The sequence below is a fragment of the Geotrypetes seraphini genome, chromosome 7 (assembly GCF_902459505.1).
Source record: "Geotrypetes seraphini chromosome 7, aGeoSer1.1, whole genome shotgun sequence".
Classification (NCBI taxonomy): domain Eukaryota; kingdom Metazoa; phylum Chordata; class Amphibia; order Gymnophiona; family Dermophiidae; genus Geotrypetes; species Geotrypetes seraphini.
The window spans coordinates 15,930,025-15,947,562 of NC_047090.1; positions in this window are offsets into that span (position 1 = coordinate 15,930,025).

Sequence of the window (17,538 nt, forward strand, 5' to 3'; positions counted from 1 at the left end):
GTCCTTCTACACCAGCATTCTTCAGAGCAAAGCTTGCGGGTCAGTGGTTGTGGCCATTCATACTCTGATTCTTATGTGAGCCAAGGATAATGAAGCCATTGTGACATCACTGATGTGATTGGCTCTTAGGCACTGGTGGAATGAGGCATTATGACATCACAAGATCTGCTCTGGATACCAGAGACTGTCATTCTGTACTGTCTGTTTCAACCTCAGTCCTTCTACACCAGCATTCTTCAAAGCAAAGCCTGCGGGTCAGTGGTTCTTTCTTACCTCTCTCCTTAAAGAATGACATGAAGATGGTTTCCCGCGGTTATCCCTGGGGACGGGAACGGTGATGAATTTTGTCACCGTGTCATTCTCTAGTCCAAATGCAACACACACATTGGGATGTAGGAGGGACCAGCAGTCTTAGCAGATGGCCACACTGACATCCCTGCAGAGCAGTGGGGCACCCTAGGGGGCGCAGCACTGAACGTCATTGTAACCAGGGCTTAAAAATGGGAGGTGAAAGGGCCTCATAAGTGGAATAGCCTAGGGCCTCTTTTCATCTAAATCCGGCCCTGCCAACAGTACATATATGTAATTAATAAACAAATCCTAATATAAGAACCCTCTCCTTCCCACCCACCCCCCTTCCCTGGATGTGCAAATCAAACCGGTAATAGAGGAATAATCCATTTAATTAAAATTAATAAAATTGGTCAATTAAACAACTTATTATTACCCATTTGTTCAGAATTCATTTTCTCGTATTTATAACACAAGCATGGGGAGAGGGAAAATAAAAAAAACATATTTTTTACCTCCCTGCCACCTTCCCGGCCTTACCTGGTGGTCTAGAGGGTTTTCGGGGCAGGAGCGATCTTCCTACGCTCCTGCCCCGTGCAGATCGCCATCAGGAAATGGCTATAGGGAGTTCCCGACGTAGTCTCGAGAAACTATGGGAACTCACAGCAGCCATTTCCTCATGGTGATCTGCATGGGGCAGGAGCGTAGGAAGATCGCTCCTGCCCCAAAAGCCCTCTAGACCAGTGTTCTTCAACCACCGGTCCACGGACCAGTGCTGGTCCACAGAAATTTCCTGCCGGTCCACAGGGCCAGCACATGCATCAGGCCCAAAACAGTGTTCTTCAACCGCCGGTCCACGGTGCGATCGATATGGCATTATCTTTGAACCAGCTCCCTCTTCCTAACTGATTCAGTGTACAAAGCCATGGGCAGTGGCTCCTAAGGGCATCCTGCGCCTAAACCGGAAGCCTTCTCTCTGACGTTGCAACATCAGAGGGAAGGCTTTCAGATGAGGAACGGGACATGCAAAGTGCAATTAGTACTATTATGGGGCGGGGTCTGGGGTGGAGATTGGGTAGAGATGGGCGGGGTCTGGCCCATGACTTAGTCCAGTGTTCTTCAACCACTGGTCCAATGCCAGTCCACAGAATAATTATTTTATTTCTGCCGGTCCATAGGTGTAAAAAGGTTGAAAAACACTGCTCTAGACCACCAGTTAAGGCTGGGAAGGCGGCAGGGAGGTGTGGGTGGGTCAGAGCCGGATAATCGCGGTTTTTCGCCATTCGCGGTCCGGCTCTGCCCGTATCCCCCGCGTATAACGAGGGAAAAGTCTGCCTCAACCCATCTAGGTCGGGTGTCAGCATTTATACCAGGTTTCTGGAGGTGCAAATCTGGCACCCTTTTATATAAAAGTAGAGCCAATCTTTTTTTGGGAAAGTCCAAGAGCAAAAGCAGAGCGCCGCCAGGTCTTCAAACGAACCACACTTTATTAGCAACCAATGGTATAACACGTCATATGACTTGACACGCTATTTATAGAATTTCCTCCTATCTGCATGACAAATTTAACCCCTTCTTGCCCATGAAGAGGAGTAAGAACTGGCTTTGGGCTCACACTCTAGTCCAGGGGTTTCAAAGTCTCTCCTTGAGGGCCGCAATCCAGTCGGGTTTTCAGGATTTCCCCAATGAATATGCATGAGATCTATGTGCATGCACTGCTTTCGATGCATGTTCATTGGGGAAATCCTGAAAACCCGAATGGATTGCGGCCCTCAAGGAGGGACTTTGAGATCCCTGCTCTAGTCCCTCATATCCTGTTCTATTTTCCTCTTGCCTTTCAATCCATTAATCGTGACATCATAGCCCCGTTTCGAACCCAGGAAATGGAACAAGAAATCGTTGTCATCTTGACAGTAAAAGCAGGCCTGTCTAAGGCCTGGCTGCTCCTTGTGATTGAAAGCACGGTATCATATCATCACCCCTCAGTGGCAGGAACATCCACGGAGCTGGTTAGTGGGAATTTTGTCAGCATGCCAGGGGAAATCTCTCAAAAGAAGATAGTGAAATCTTGCTTAATGTAGGACCAGTCAATTTCATATGCATCGCTAATAATTCTGTTTGCCCTTTTAATAATACATAGGAACGTTCTAAATATTTTATTAGGAAAGCTTTCTTAAAAGCTTCATCTTCATAAGTGGTAATAACCTGTTTTTGCAGATACTTCCCTGAATAATGTAAGCCTATTTAGAACAGCAAAATCATCTGTCTTTCATAAGGTCATCTACCAGACAACGGCTATTAATAATAGAGCGATACATCCCGGAAATCAATTGCTGGACCAGAATATTCATGGCATAGTCATACAAGAAAGTTACCTATTATACTAGTTGTAAAATTAACCAAACCTCCCCCCCCCACACCTTTTACAAAACCGTTGCGCGATTTTTAGCGCCGGCCACGGTAGTAACAGCTACGGCGCTCATAGGAATTTTATGACGGTGCCAAAACCATCCTACGGTTTTGAAAAAAAGGGGGAGGGGCAAGATAGATATTTGGCTGGATAATGAAGAGAGACATAAAATATAATTTTCATCATGGGCTAAGCAACCATTCCACTGTCGCGTAGGATTGTGTCAAAAAATTCTGTGCTGCTGTTTTCACAGGTTATTTTAATTTATGCATGATTTTATTTAACTTTTTTTTTTTCAAATTAGAATGAGTCCTTTTTGAACAATGCCTGTATTTGAAAAGAAGACGAAATTTAGCATTTATTCCACATGTTGAGAGGGGTGGAAGCTTTATGGCAATTGCGGAGTACTTTTTTTTTTCCTATGTAGATTCTATTATAGCTAATTATAGTGATGTGCATGAAAAAAAAAATATCATTATTTCATTTTCCCCTTTCTGGTCTTTCATTCATTTTATTTTCCTAGCTTTTTAAAATTTCCATTAAAGGCAAATATAGAAGCCATTCTTCCTGCTTTTGATTCAAATACTGGAGTTTTCCATCCAATTCTTATGAAATTTGCAGGTAGGTTTGCCAGCTGAGGCAACAGCACCCTAAGGCACCAAGAGAGGGGGTGGGACAATGGCAGGAGGAATGGCAAGAACAGAGAGAGCAGCTAAACATGGCCAAAGATGGTCCAAAGTACGAAGATCGTTCGTCACCTCGAGAAAACGGAGAACGTCCAGTAACTCCCAAACTTTAGCCTTTTTATTTACACCCGCAGCCCTTATAGCAGTGGTTTCTCAACCCTGTCCTAGGGGACCCCCCCAGCCAGTCGGGTTTTCAAGATATCTCTAATGAGCTCTGGAACAACCTTACCTCCCCTCTTCGGAACTTGAGCTCTCTCCAAGTTTTCCGCAAACATCTGAAAACCTGGCTTTTCTCAAAAAATATAAGTCTCCCTCCAACTTAGGAATCAAGGAAACTCTTATAACTTGGCATCCCAAGTCCTGTAAATTTTCTTCACACTTCTACCTCTAACCCTCTGTTGTAGTTCCTTCCTATTTCTCCTACTGTAAACCGCGTCGAGCTCTACGAACGTGGAGATGATGCGGTATACAAACCTAAGGATTAGATTATTTTAGATTAGATTAGAATATGCATGAGAGAGATTTGCATAGAATGGAAGTGACAGGTATGCAAATCTCTTTCATGCATATTCATTAGGTCTATCCCAAAAACCTGAATGGCTGATGGTCCTCCAGGACAGGGTTGGAAACCCCTGATCTATAGCACACCAGTCAAAGTTAGGCGCGGCTTAGAGAATCGTGCTTAGCGATACCTAACTCAACTTAGGCACCAGCAGGCATCATAGCCTCCTTTTACAAAACCACGTAAGAGAGTTTTAGCGCCAGTCAGCGCGCTGAATCCTTTGCGCTGCTCCAACAGTCATAGAGCATCAGAGCAGCATAGGACATTCAAAGGGAAGGGGGTGGGGATAATGTTAGGCACCCGTATGTTAGGCCTGGATTTGCTTGGCCTAAGTTACTGGTGCCTAAATCATTCCTCGCTCAAACTCTGCCCCTAACCATGCCATGCCGATTTCTGGGCGGAACTTAAATTAATGAATTTTTTTTAATTGGCTTTTAATGGCATTTTCAATTAGCGCCCCTTTTAAGCCAATTTAACAAATTGTAAGCTTTGTGTGGAGATTAGCTAGGCCTAGCTTAGGCATCATCTATAGCAGTGGTTCTCAACTCTGTCCTGGGGACCCCCCAGCCAGTCGGGTTTTCAAGATATCCCTAATGAATATGCATGAGAGAGATTTGCATATAATGGAAGTGACAGGTATGCAAATCTCTCTCATGCATATTCATTAGGGATATCTTGAAAACCCGACTGGTTGGGGGGTCCCCTAGAACAGGGTTCAGAACCACCTACCTTGACTTCAGAAAAAAACTCAAAACACACTTATTCCATGGACAGAACCCTTAACACACCATCTTCTACTTCTTCAACTCCCCTCAATGCACGTGAACCTCCACCTACTCCTTCTTATTGTACTCTCCTAACCTGTTAAACTTCAATGACCTGTATTTTTCCTGTAAATAAAATTACCTTCCCATTGTACACTCTTGTATATTCCTTTCAATTTCAATGACCTGCACATTCCTAAACTGTCAACTCCAATGACTTCATTGTTTGTAACCTAATTAATTGATGTGAACCGCCTAGAACTCCCTGGGTATGGCGGTATACAAAATAAAGTTGTTGTTATTATAATTATTGTAATGAAAAAAGGGCCACCCCCCTCCCCAGATGTTTATATTTATTTAAAAACATATACCCCGCCTAAAACCTAGGCAGTTTCCAAAAACTTTCTATAAATGACTCACAAACATAAGAAAGCCTCGCCTTGGATATACGTAAACAAAACTGAAAGGCAAGGGACGTGTCTTTTCAACCAAGTCTTTATTTGGGACTATATGATTCAAATAAAAAACTTGATCATTGGTTGGAAAAAACACTTCCCTTGCCTTTCTGCTTTGTCATGGCTGCCCATTCCAAATGTCCATCACACTTGTGGGCTTCCTGAATTATAAGTAAAGTGAGAGCCAGTGTACAAGGGGTCGCTAAAAAGTTCTCAGCCCGACCAACAAAGCTGGGGCAGTCTCCATTGAGGACTATACACCTAGCTCAGCGATTTTCCACTTTTTGTCGTTCCGGATTTTTCCGATGGAATGGAAAAAGCGGAAAGTCACCAGCCTGAGTTTATAGCCCTCGATGGAAACTGCCCCAGCTTTGTAGGTCGGGCTGAGAACTTTTCAGCGGCCCCTCATCGAGATCTTTCTTTGGGCCAGATGCACGTAACTCCAGCACTGCGTCGGAAAATACCAGCTTTTCCAGAGATTCTAGATTCTAAATTACCGATCAATGTTCGACACTAACAGGATGTAAATGATATGCATGCTGTTAGTGTTGAGCATTGGCGGGAAAAGGCTAAGGAACATGCCTGGTGCATGTCCAGAAGAGCTGAGCGGTAGGCACAAGCTTTGGTTCGCCCACCCGGTAGATCGTACGGCTGTGGTCTCCAGAACTCCAAACTGGGCAGCAGCTTAGTTGAAGTCTCTTGCTAAGATTGTAGCTTGGAAGTTGGGGTTTTTTTTTGGTTCTGTTAACAACTTTGGATGCAGCTGCTACATGCGGGACACACACACGTACAATACACACACATGGGTACATAACCTGCACACGGGCGGATTAAAACCAAATGCAAGCAGATTGCTCCACTGAGAAGTCATGTTACCTCAGCTCCAAACCTGCCAGAAAATTTTGACCACTATAGGTAGGTGTTCCTCTCTGTGCACTACACGGAATACTCATTTTAATACTAATGAGCTCACTGTAATACATTTGCATTGGATCATCGGTAGCTGCTACCGTGAACTGCACAAGCCACACAGAACCTCTCTGTGCGTTGGGAGCTCGAATAATTCCAGTCTAATATATTGATATGGAAAGCTTTGAGCATCAGGGCCTGAGTTGGCCAAAGATTCTAAATGGGTTCATTTATCAATTGAGAGGGAGAATGAGCAGGTGTATGCTTTATTATGTCTGTGGATAGATAAAAATATTGAAATCTGAGTATTTATTTACCTTTGGGAAAAGAGTGTTTGAGAGAGATTGTGTGAAAATGGTACGTTTTTCTGTAACGAACCTGAACTGGTAAGTCTGAGTGAAAGAAGGCAGACTGTGGAGAGCTGCCGTGGATTTAATTAAGCTCTCGACTCAAGAGTCTCAAGTGGCTGGGGCGAGCAGAGGACTGAGAAAACATATTAATCTGAATTTAAAACTTTCTCTCAAAAAAAGAGGGTCTCACTGGAGAAACCTGTTACAAATTCCAGAGATCCCGAGAGCGGCTTATAAAAGATACCCTTGCTAGAAAGGTTTCAGATTTTTGAGAGACGTTGACATGTGGACGGAATTATTTAAAGGAACTAAACTAAACCTTAAGTTTATATACTGCATCCTCTCCATGGAAGTGGAGCTCGGCACGGTTTACAAGAACTTAAAATATAAGAAGAGAAAGGAAAAGGTTTACATGAGCTTATATATAGAATGGAAGAGTAAAGGGGAAAATAGAATTACAGGTTAGAGAAGAGCCAAGTTTTCAGTTGCTTGCGGAATAGTTGGAGAGAGCCCAGGTTCCGCAACGGGATAGTAAGGTCGTTCCAGAGACCTGTGATTTTGAAGAGAAGAGATTTTCCCTGCATAGAGAATACCGCGTAGAGAGGGGAAGGATAGTTTATATCCTTAGAAGGTTGAGCAGAATTTGGACTTACACAGTATGGGCCTGATTCTATAAATGACGTCTAACTCCTAGATGCCATCGGCGTGGTTGTCAATCAACCGCTAGACGCCGTTTATAGAATCACACCTATCGGCACCTAAGGGGTCCTTTTACTAAGGCGTGCTAGTGCGTCTTAGAGCGCACTAAATGCTAACGCCCATAGGAGGCATTAGAATTTAGCGAACGCTAAGACACACTAGTGTGCCTTAGTAAAAGGACCCCTAAGTGTTCTTAGGTACTGGTAGGCATAAAATCCTTAGGCCAGGGTTTTCTTGGCCTAAAAGAGTTTGCCTGAGGTCAACTTCTAACAGCACTTAATTCATGCCCAAATTTTACCCCAAATCCACTTCAAATCCACCCCTAAGCATGTCTACTTGCTGGTAGGTGCTTCGGTGAGATGCTTACATCGAATGGGTAGACGCCTACTGGCAATTTAATGTTTTTTAATCATTTTTAATTTGGTGCTTTCGATTATCAGTGCCGAATAAGCCAATTAAAAAAATTACCCCTCCCCCTTTTACGATGCCGCGTTAGCATTTTTTATCGCCGGCCGTGGCAGTAAAAGCTTTGACGCTCATAGAATTCCTATGAGCATTAGAACTTTACAGCCACGACTGGCGATAAAAAATGCTAACACAGCTTCATCAAAGAGGGGGTAAGTTAGGTGCCTAGATTGGCTAGGCGCAGTGGCGCAATAAAGAGGGGATGGGGCACCCAGGGCGCCCTCTTGGTGAGGGCGCAGGCACCTGTCCTCCTCTCGCCTTCCCCCCGCTTCTTCCCTGCTCCCCCACCGCCGCACGCGTGCCGCTTCTTCCCCCCCGTACCTTTGTAACGTTTCTGGCGCGAGCAGCTGTTGTGCTAGTGTCGGCTCTTCTTGGACCCACGCCTAGGAAGTGACATCACAGGAAGAGCCGACACCGGTGCAACAGCAGCTCGGGGGTTGCCGCTCACGCTAGGAATGTTACAGAGGCACGGGGGAAGGGATACGATGCGCGCGTGGCAGGAGGGGGCAGGAAAGGAGCGTGTGGAGGTGGGGGAGGGGTCAGAGAAGAGGGTGGGGGAGGGTGACACCACCCTGGGGGCCTCTCACCTTCGCTATGCCACTGGCTAGGCCAGGGGTAGGCAATTCCGGTCCTCGAGAGCCGGAGCCAGGTCAGGTTTTCAGGATCGCCACAATGAATTTGTATGAGATGGATTTGCATGCACTGCCTCCTTGAGATGCAAATCCATCTCATGCATATTTATTGTGGAGATCCTGAAAACCTGACCTGGCTCCGGCTCTCGGGGACCAGAACTGCCTACCCCTGCCTTACAACAAAGGTAGACAATTCCGGTCCTCGAGAGCCGAATCCAGGTCAGGTTTTCAGGATCTCCACAATGAATATGTATGAGATGGATTTGTATGCACTGCCTCCTTGAGATGCAAATCCATCTCATGAATATTTATTGTTGCTGTCCTGAAAACCTGACCTGGCTCCGGCACTCGAGGACCGAAATTGCCTACCCCTTGGCTAGGCGTACCAATCTAGGTGTCTGTTATAGAATCACAGCCTTTATGACAGCATATATGTTAACTGCAAAAAAATAAAGCAGGAAGTAAACGTTGTATCAGAAAGCAGATGTAAATATACGTGCGCAGCTTCTGTGGGTTAATGTTAAAAGGAAAATTACCCTGTTTCCCCGAAAATAAGACCTTTCCCAAAAATAAGCCCTAGTTAAGATCAACCCCCGAATGTCCCCGACTTCGTCCCTGACACTAGTGCCGCCTGATTTGCTGAAAAAAATCGGACGCGTCAGTTCAGCATCCCCCACTCCTGCTGATTTAGGAGGCCTCGGAGGGAAATATGTCAGGCTCACGGTGGGAGGGTCAGTGGGATGCTGCTGCACAGGGGGATGGAAAGGAGGGAGGGATAGAAAAACACTGCACAAAGGGATGGGTGAGAGGGGAGGAATGATGCTGCACATGGGTGGGGAGGAGAAAGGAAAGAGGAAGAATTGGGGTGGAGGAGAGGAAGGGAGAGATGATTCTTGTATATGAAAAAAATAAGACATCCCCTGAAAATAAGCCCTAATTCGTTTTTTGGTCTTATTTTCGGGGAAACACGGAATGTTGAAACCTTCCCTTTGAAGGCAGGTCGAACTGATGCACTCGGCCTGTTACACAATTGTCCCCTTTCCGGAAAATTCAGCCTGATAACAAATGCGCACACAGAACTCTAAGGGTCTTGAAGTGTTTTTAAAAAAAACAAACCCTACAGCACTTTATCTGGTAATAAAATAGTGGAACATCCTATGTCTCAATAATTCTGTGAATACCTAAGCATTAACCTATGGCCTCCCATAATGCCCTCATTACACTGTAAATTTGTTTTCCAAAGTCAGCGCTTTAATATGGCGAGACAAAGCTATTGCGTGGCGTGATATGGCATGAACAATTTGTCAGAGGACACCGGGTGGGCTGCAGAGTTAATTCTTAAGCTCATGCATGCAAGCATGCTTTCCTTGAGGAGATATCAGAAACGAAATGAGCTCCGCAGTGGGTTCTGATGAACCCGAGGTGTCATACTTAAGCACATTATCGAGCTTACGCAGCATTTTGGGGCCTGGCTTGATGCTAAACCCGTGACCTCTCATTATTAGAACACACTGGCTGGAACTGGGCTACATTTGGTTTTCTGCTGCACTGAACAGCTATTCCTTCGATAGATGTCCTGTTAGGGGTTTCCTGAGACTTACTGGTTGTTTCGTTTAATAATTCTATGTATTTTCTTTTAAACTGTATTGTTGCTGCATGGTCGGTTCTTATTTGTTGTAATTCGCTTAGAACCATTCTTTTAAACTGCATTTTTCTTTTAAATCATATTTTCTACTGTAGGACCAATTCTTATTTATTGTATTTTGTTTTGAATTGTTTTTTTTTTCCTTTTAAATCGTACTCTCCACTGTATGACCTGTGCTTATTTGTTGTAAACCACGGTATATAAAAATAAAATTATTATTATTATTATTACTGTGGCATAGCATTTTGAAACTTTGCCTCTTCTTTTAACAGATCTTCCTCTTATGGAAGTTTAAACGTATTTTATCTGACCTTTTTTCTTTTACTTTTTTTTTATTTATAAGATTTCAAAATAATATTCCAAGCATACCATCTTGTACAGAAAGTGTGATCAAGACATAAAATATAATTAGTATTAATCAAAACCCCGAAAGAAACTATTTAACCTGAACACACTCAAGTCCTCAATAAAATGGATCCAAGATTAAGGAAAAGAGTAATTAAATTAAGAACATAATCAATAATAAGTTTACTAGTAATCTACCGCTGAACATAGAGCTAATTTTCTAATCGGACGCAGTTGTTGTTGTTGTTCCCACATTCTCAAGACGCTTTAAGGCGAGAGAAAACGTACTAAACGTGTCGGATCTACAAAAACATATTTCATTGAACGATATCTAACAACACACTTGCAGGGGTATCTAAGAAAAAAAGTACCCCCTAACTGAGTACACTTCTCCCTCGTTATTCGCGGGGGATACAGGCAGAGCCGGACCGCGAATGGCGAAAAACCGCGATTATCTGGCTCTGACCCACCTCCACCTCCCTGCCTTACCTGGTGGTCTAGAGGGCTTTCGGGGCAGGAGCGATCTTCCTACGCTCCTGCCCCGTGCAGATCACCATGAGGAAATGGCTGCTGGGAGTTCCTCGAGACTACGACGGGAACTCCCTACAGCCGTTTCCTCATGGCGATCTGCTCGGGGCAGGAGCGTAGGAAGATCGCTCCTGCCCCGAAAGCCCTCTAGACCACCAGGTAAGGCCGGGAAGGCGGCAGGGAGGTAAAAAATATGGTTTTTTAAAATTTTTCCCCTCCCCAGAAAAAAAATTGCGATTATGTGAAATTGCGAGTGCAGAAACCGCGAATGGGGAGGAGGAAGTGTAACCCCAGGCTTTAACATCAAAAATTCTCTTCTTCTTTTCCGAGTCTCCCTCGAGAAATCAGGGAATATTTGAATATGGCACCCCAAAAAGTCTTTAGATCTGTTCTTGAAGAAAAGTTTAAAGATCCAATCCTTGTCTGGAGCCAGAGCTACAGTCAATAAGAGAGTGGCTGGAATAGCCACTTCTCTTTCAGATTGTTCCAATAATGCGGAAACTTCCAAGGGACGTTCCAGTGAGTTGCCATTATCTTCTTTTGTAGATCATGAGGTTTAATAGGCAAATAATAAACCCGTGTAAGGGGAGGCAGTAAATTTTCCAGGATCTTCAAAATTTCCAAAAAACAGCGTTTTACCATAGCATGAGGAGAAACTGAGGAAATCCTAGGAAAATTGATTAATCGTAAATTATTAATTCGACTATTGTTCTCAAGGGCTTCCAATTTTCTCCTCATCATTAACGGCCTCTTTTACAAAGCCGCGACGGCGGCTGCCCTACGCTAACGGCCCTGAAGCCCATAGAAATTTAAAGGGCTTCGGGGCTGTTGCTGCGCGGCAGACGCAAACACGGCTTTGTAAAAAGGGCAGTAAGTTATCTCTTACAAGTAAATCTCGATTATGTTGAACAGTTTTCAAATCGTTATCAGTCCTTTGAATATCAGATTTTATTAAAGTCATATCTTGGGCTCAGAGAGTTAATTTCTTCTTTACGATTTTCCAATTCTTTATTCAAATGTTCAATTTGGGGCGGGAAACTACGAGGTGACACCAGGAAATTATTTTTCACTGAAAGAGTGGTTGATCGCTGGAATAGTCTTCCACTACAGGTGATTGAGGCCAGCAGCGTGCCTGACTTTAAGGCCAAATGGGATCTATTCACAGGGCAAGGGTGGGGGAGGGACATTAGGGTGGGCAGACTGGATGGGCCGTGGCCCTTATCTGCCGTCTATTTCTATGTTTCTATGTTTCTAAAAGAATTCCCCAAATTCGCCACCAAATCCCAAAGGGCTTCAAGGGTGACTTGTGGAGGTTTAACAGGAAAAAACGAAACTACTTAGACATTGTTCTTTCAACTCTTTTACCTCCTTAGATACTTGATCCTCCAGAACTCCAGATATCCCATCCGTGGGTTCATTCAGGAGAAATAACTTACTCCCAGATATTCCAACTAGTAAGCCCTCCAAAACACTGGCCTCTCGAGACAAGAGCTCTTCCTCTTTGGGTGTACTCATCTCGTGGTGAGCTGGCTCCCAACAGCAACGGCTGTAGAGGTAGCACCCTGATGGGGCTCAGAGTAACGTCCAGCCCAGGAGTATTCATCGCAGCACCACTCTCTGCCAGTGTACCCTGTGGGCAAATCCCTGAGATTACTTGCTCTTGTTGGCGACGTCTGAAAAAAATCACCAATGGTAGCAAGGGGAACTCCTAAGCGACGCTTTTTCCCCTTCTCTTCGGCAACCCTAAAGAGAGACAAGAGAGGCCATCACAGGCGTCCGCACCGCAGTCAGACAGAAGCAGCCATCTTGGATCAGCACCTTTACTTTTCTTGGGATGTGTGTTCTTCAACCGGCTCGAGTCCTCGGGACATTTTTGACTTGCTTTTACAAAAAGTTCTGTTACTTTATCGCAACAGGGCATTTGTTTAAGGAAAAGCCGTTATATCGGAGTCAGTCAATTGCAGGTACAATGCTACACGGGCTCTGTAATAAATCGAAACTCTGGAGTTATGAATGCAATGGCTGCAAAATGTCAGGACGAAGCCTTGGCCACCTTCTCCCGTGTAATGTGAGTAATGTCAGCAATTTTAGAATGCAGTCAAGAGAGCTAAGGTAACCGTGACCTTCAGCGCGTACAATTCAAGGAACAAGGACAGGGCGCTCTTAGGAAAGGGTTTTAAGGGGCCTGCATCTGTGGATATAAAATTTCACCTACAGACTTTAGGCTAATTTTCAAGGTGAACTTATGCATGGATTTTACTCTTTGCAAATTGCTCCATGGAAATTGCATACATACTTTCACGCTTGCTAATTTTTGTTCCCAAGAAAAAAAATATTTATTCGATACACCTCCAATCGCCATAGTGAGTCTAGGTGGTATAACAGAAATAAAAACTCAGAGATGAGCTAGAGAGATAAAAAGAGAGTGAGAAAAAAAGAAAAAGAGAGAGAGAGCGGAAGGAAATGAGTCCCATAGTCCAAGAAAACTTGATTAAAGAGCAAAGATCAGAGTAATTTCTTGACGACGGGGAAAGAAGGCTCAGTTCTAAACTAAACTAAACTAAACTAAACTAAGCCTTAGGTTTATATACCGCATCTTCTCCACGGAAGTGGAGCTCGACACGGTTTACAAAGTTTAAAAATATGGGAAGAGAGAAGAGAGAGAGTTAACAGAGCATAAAAAGAGGGGATGTAATCAGGAGAAGAGATGTTATATGCTAGAGAAAAGCCAGGTTTTCAGTTCTGAGCTGGAGGAGGAGAGTTTTCCAGGAACATACTTTCGAGACTCAAAACTATGCTTGCAAAGGAAAACTCCCCTCTCCCCCAGGAATATTTTAGTATTTTTGTAGGTGAACTTGAACGTTTAGAATCCCTAAGGGAGAAGTTTTATAACTGAGCACACATGTACACTTAACCCCCACTCACTGTAAGATACCTATGTCCATCCTATCTTTCTCTCTGCATGAAACTCCCTAACCCTGTATGTCCTGTCTGTTGAAATTACATGGTAAGCTCTTTGGAGCAGGGACCATCTATTGCTGCATACACCTTTCAGCGCTATAGAAATGATAACTAGTACCAGTAGCACATAGAAGGTTAACTTTGGGAGGAGCTGGGGCAGAGTTTTAGTATACACGTTTATTTTACACAAAGCCCATACACATGTTTAAAGGGCAAATATATAGGTGTCTATATTTATGCGTCCATTGAGCTTCTCACAGAGAGGGTAGCGGAATGCCCTTCCATGAGAGGTGGTTGAGTGCCAGACAGGGTTGGCCTGAGCCAAGAACGTTAGTGTTACCAGATTTTCCCGAAGGGGAATCTGGACCCATGGCCACGCCCCCCAGATCCACCCACTTCAGCCCATGCCCTGCCTGTGTCCCGCCCCCTTAACATGTTCGTGCGTCAGGATGGCATCCGCGCATGCACAGATGCAACACAATGACATCTTGTGTGTGCACGCGATATCACGCATTCGCGGACGCCTTCCCGACGTTGGAAGCGTTTCGAAACCCCGCAGTGCTGGGTTTTGAAAAGCCACGCAGACCCCCCCGTACATGTCCTCAAAAGGACGGCTGATAACCCCCATAGAATGTGTGGGACATCTCCGCTTTCCCTTCTTGATCGGTCCCTTGTCATTTTTCAGTGCACAGGCTGTAGAAATCTGCTCGACACACTGTCAAAGCCCACTCCCACCCATCCAGATGTGCCTAGCTATAATCAGGGCAAAAACCATCGAAGTCTGCCCAACACAGGCCCTTCCCCCACCCCCAAATTACTGGAATTACCATCTCAGCCCTGCTAAATTTTGTTTTGTTCCATTCTCCATCCACGTTCTGATTCTTGTCTCAGTAAATTCGAAATGGCAAATGATTCAAAATAAAGATATCAAACTGTTTTTATTCAGAAAAAGTATGATCATGTCACTCCCCTCCCTTTGGTGCCCGGTGAATGGTCAGATTCCGTTCAAGCTACTTGTCATCCTCAATCAGGTTAATTAGATCGGTCTTCCATTATTCTTATCAAGCATCCTTTGAGCATACTTCCCTCAGAGGAAGTGTAATTTATCGCAACATAATCCTGAAGCTAGTCCATCCCATCTTAAAGGAGAGAAGACTAGACTGTGACCTTGTGAAATGACCTACGCCTTTAACTGGGTTATTTGAATTCTATATAATTAGGATACTTTTTAGTGGATTAATAATGCTGTTGAGCGGGTAACCTTTTCCCATCCTATTGTTTCATTACCCATGCCCTTTTTATTTCGTTTATAAATTGTATTTAATCTTTTTTTTTCTTTCTTTTTTTTCCCTGTTGTGTTTTGTTGGTCAAAAGTTATATTAACTGTCTGTTTTAATCAATGTGTTTTTCTTTTTACCCCGATTTTATCGTTATTTGTAAATCGCATTGGATTATGATTTTGCGAACAAATCAAATTTTTAAATAAACTGGAAACTTTAATTTAAAACTGACTCCTCTTTTAAGAAGTTTAAATTTTCCCTGAAAGTCTATTATTTTACTCAGGCTTTACCAAAAGAGTAGGTTTAAAATTTTCTTGTGTTCACTGGTAATTTCTGATTTGTGGTGAGCTGTGGAATAAGTTATATATTAGGTCTCTTATCTTCGCTCCTCACGTACGCTCTCGGTTCAGATACTATAGGACTCATTTTCAAACGAGAAAAACCTCCAAAAAGTGGCAGATAGATATTTTTTCTTGCCAAATCCTTCCAATTTGCTATTTTCAAAATATATTTTCTAGACGGATATCTATGCTTTGGACCAGTAGTTCGCCTAATTCTCAAGGGGCGTGTTGAGGCGTGGTGTGGGCGGGACTAGAACATTCTTTCTGCCATAATTGAACATTTAAGAATAGGGCACAAGTTAGACGTTTGGGGACAGACCTGTTTTAAATAATGAATAAGTGCCTAAAAGTTCCCTAACTGACCAGAATATCACTGGAGGGATGTAAGCACGACCCCCACACAAACTCCCAATGGTCATCGACTCCCTCCCTCCTCCCAAAGATGTAAATGAAACAGTACATCCTGCCTCTATGACAGCTTCAGATGTTATGGATTGTCCTAATAAAGTACTACTACTTATCACTTATATGGGACTGAAAGGCGTACACAGCACTGTACATTTTGACATTTATAGACGGTCCCTGCTCGGAAGAACTTACAATCTAACTTGGATAGACAGACATGACATATAGGGTTGGGGATGCAGAACCCAAGGTGAGAGGAGTTAGGAGTCGAAAGCACTCTCAAAGAGATGGGCTGACATCTATAGACGGTCCCTGCTCAGAAGAGCTTACAATCTAACTTGGACAGACAGACATGACATATAGGGTTGGGGATGCAGAACCCAAGGTGAGAGGAATTAGGAGTCGAAAACACTCTCAAAGAGGTGGGCTGACATTTATAGACAGTCCCTGCTCGGAAGAGCTTACAATCTAACTTGGACAGACAGACTTGACATATAGGGTTGGGAATGCAGAACCCAAGATGCGAGGAGTTAGGAGTCAAAAGCACTATCGAACAGGTGGGCTTTTAACTGGGGCCTTGAAGACTGCCAGAGGCAGAGCCTGCCGTAGGGATTTGGGCAGCTTGTTCCAAGCATACGGCGCAGCAAGGCAGAAGGGACAGAGTCTGGAGTTGGCAGTCGAAGAGAAGGGCACAGATAGGAGGGACTTACCAGCTGAGTGGAGCTCACGGGGAGAGGTGGGGATCATAGGAGGAGATAAGTGAAGAGAGATAGTGAGGGGTAGCTGAGTGAGTGCATTTGTAGGTAAGCAGAGCAGCAAAAATGTTCCTGGAGTAGCCTGGCAGGCAGTGTAGTAGTCAGCCATAGAGATGGGGACTCAGACCCACACTCCACTCTAACCACTACACTTATGGTAGAACTTCACCCAAATCCCACATGTGAGGTGTCACCTGCAGCCATTGGTGTGGTGTACAGTTGGGTCCAGTAGGTTTTAGGTGGGTTTTGGAGGGCTCACTATACACCATAAGGGGGGTATTGTGAGATGTATACCTGGAACCTTTTGTGTGAAATTCACTGCATTGCCACTAGGGTGCCCCACTGCTCTGCAGGGATATCCGTGAGGCCAGTCTAGTACAAATGCTGGTCCTTCCTACATCTCAATGGCTTTGCACATTTTTCATTTGGATGGGTGTGGGTGGGGGAGGGGGGGTGTTTGGGTTTTTTTAATAGTCCAAAAAGATAGGTGAACAAAGGATGGATAAACAGAGCACAGTGTCAGGTCAAAAGCGCGCCGGGACAAAGACGCGCCCAGACAATTGAGCGCAGTGCGTGCCGTCGCTCTGCTCTAAATTACTGTTTTTAGGGCTCCGACGGGGGGGCGTGGGGGAGGAACCACCCCACTTTACTTAATAGACATCGCGCCGCGTTGTGGGGGCATTGTGGGGGGTTGTAACCCCCCACATTTTACTGAAAACTGAACTTTTTCCCTGTTTTTAGGGAAAAAGTTCAGTTTACAGTAAAATGTGGAGGGTTACAACCCCCCAAACCCCCCATAACACCGGCGCGATGTCTATTAAGTAAACTGGGGGAGTTCCCCAACAAAACCCCCCGTCGGAGCCGCTAAAAACTGTAATTTAGAGTGGCCTGGCGGCGCGCGCTGCGCTCAATTGTCGGCGCGCACTTTTGTCTTTCGCGCCGTTGTCTATGAACCACAGAGCACATACACATCCATTTTTGGAAAAAAAATAAGGTAGATGTTTTGCAGTTTTGAAAATGGGCTCGTTTGGCCCTGGGGTTTTGTGCGTCTTCCT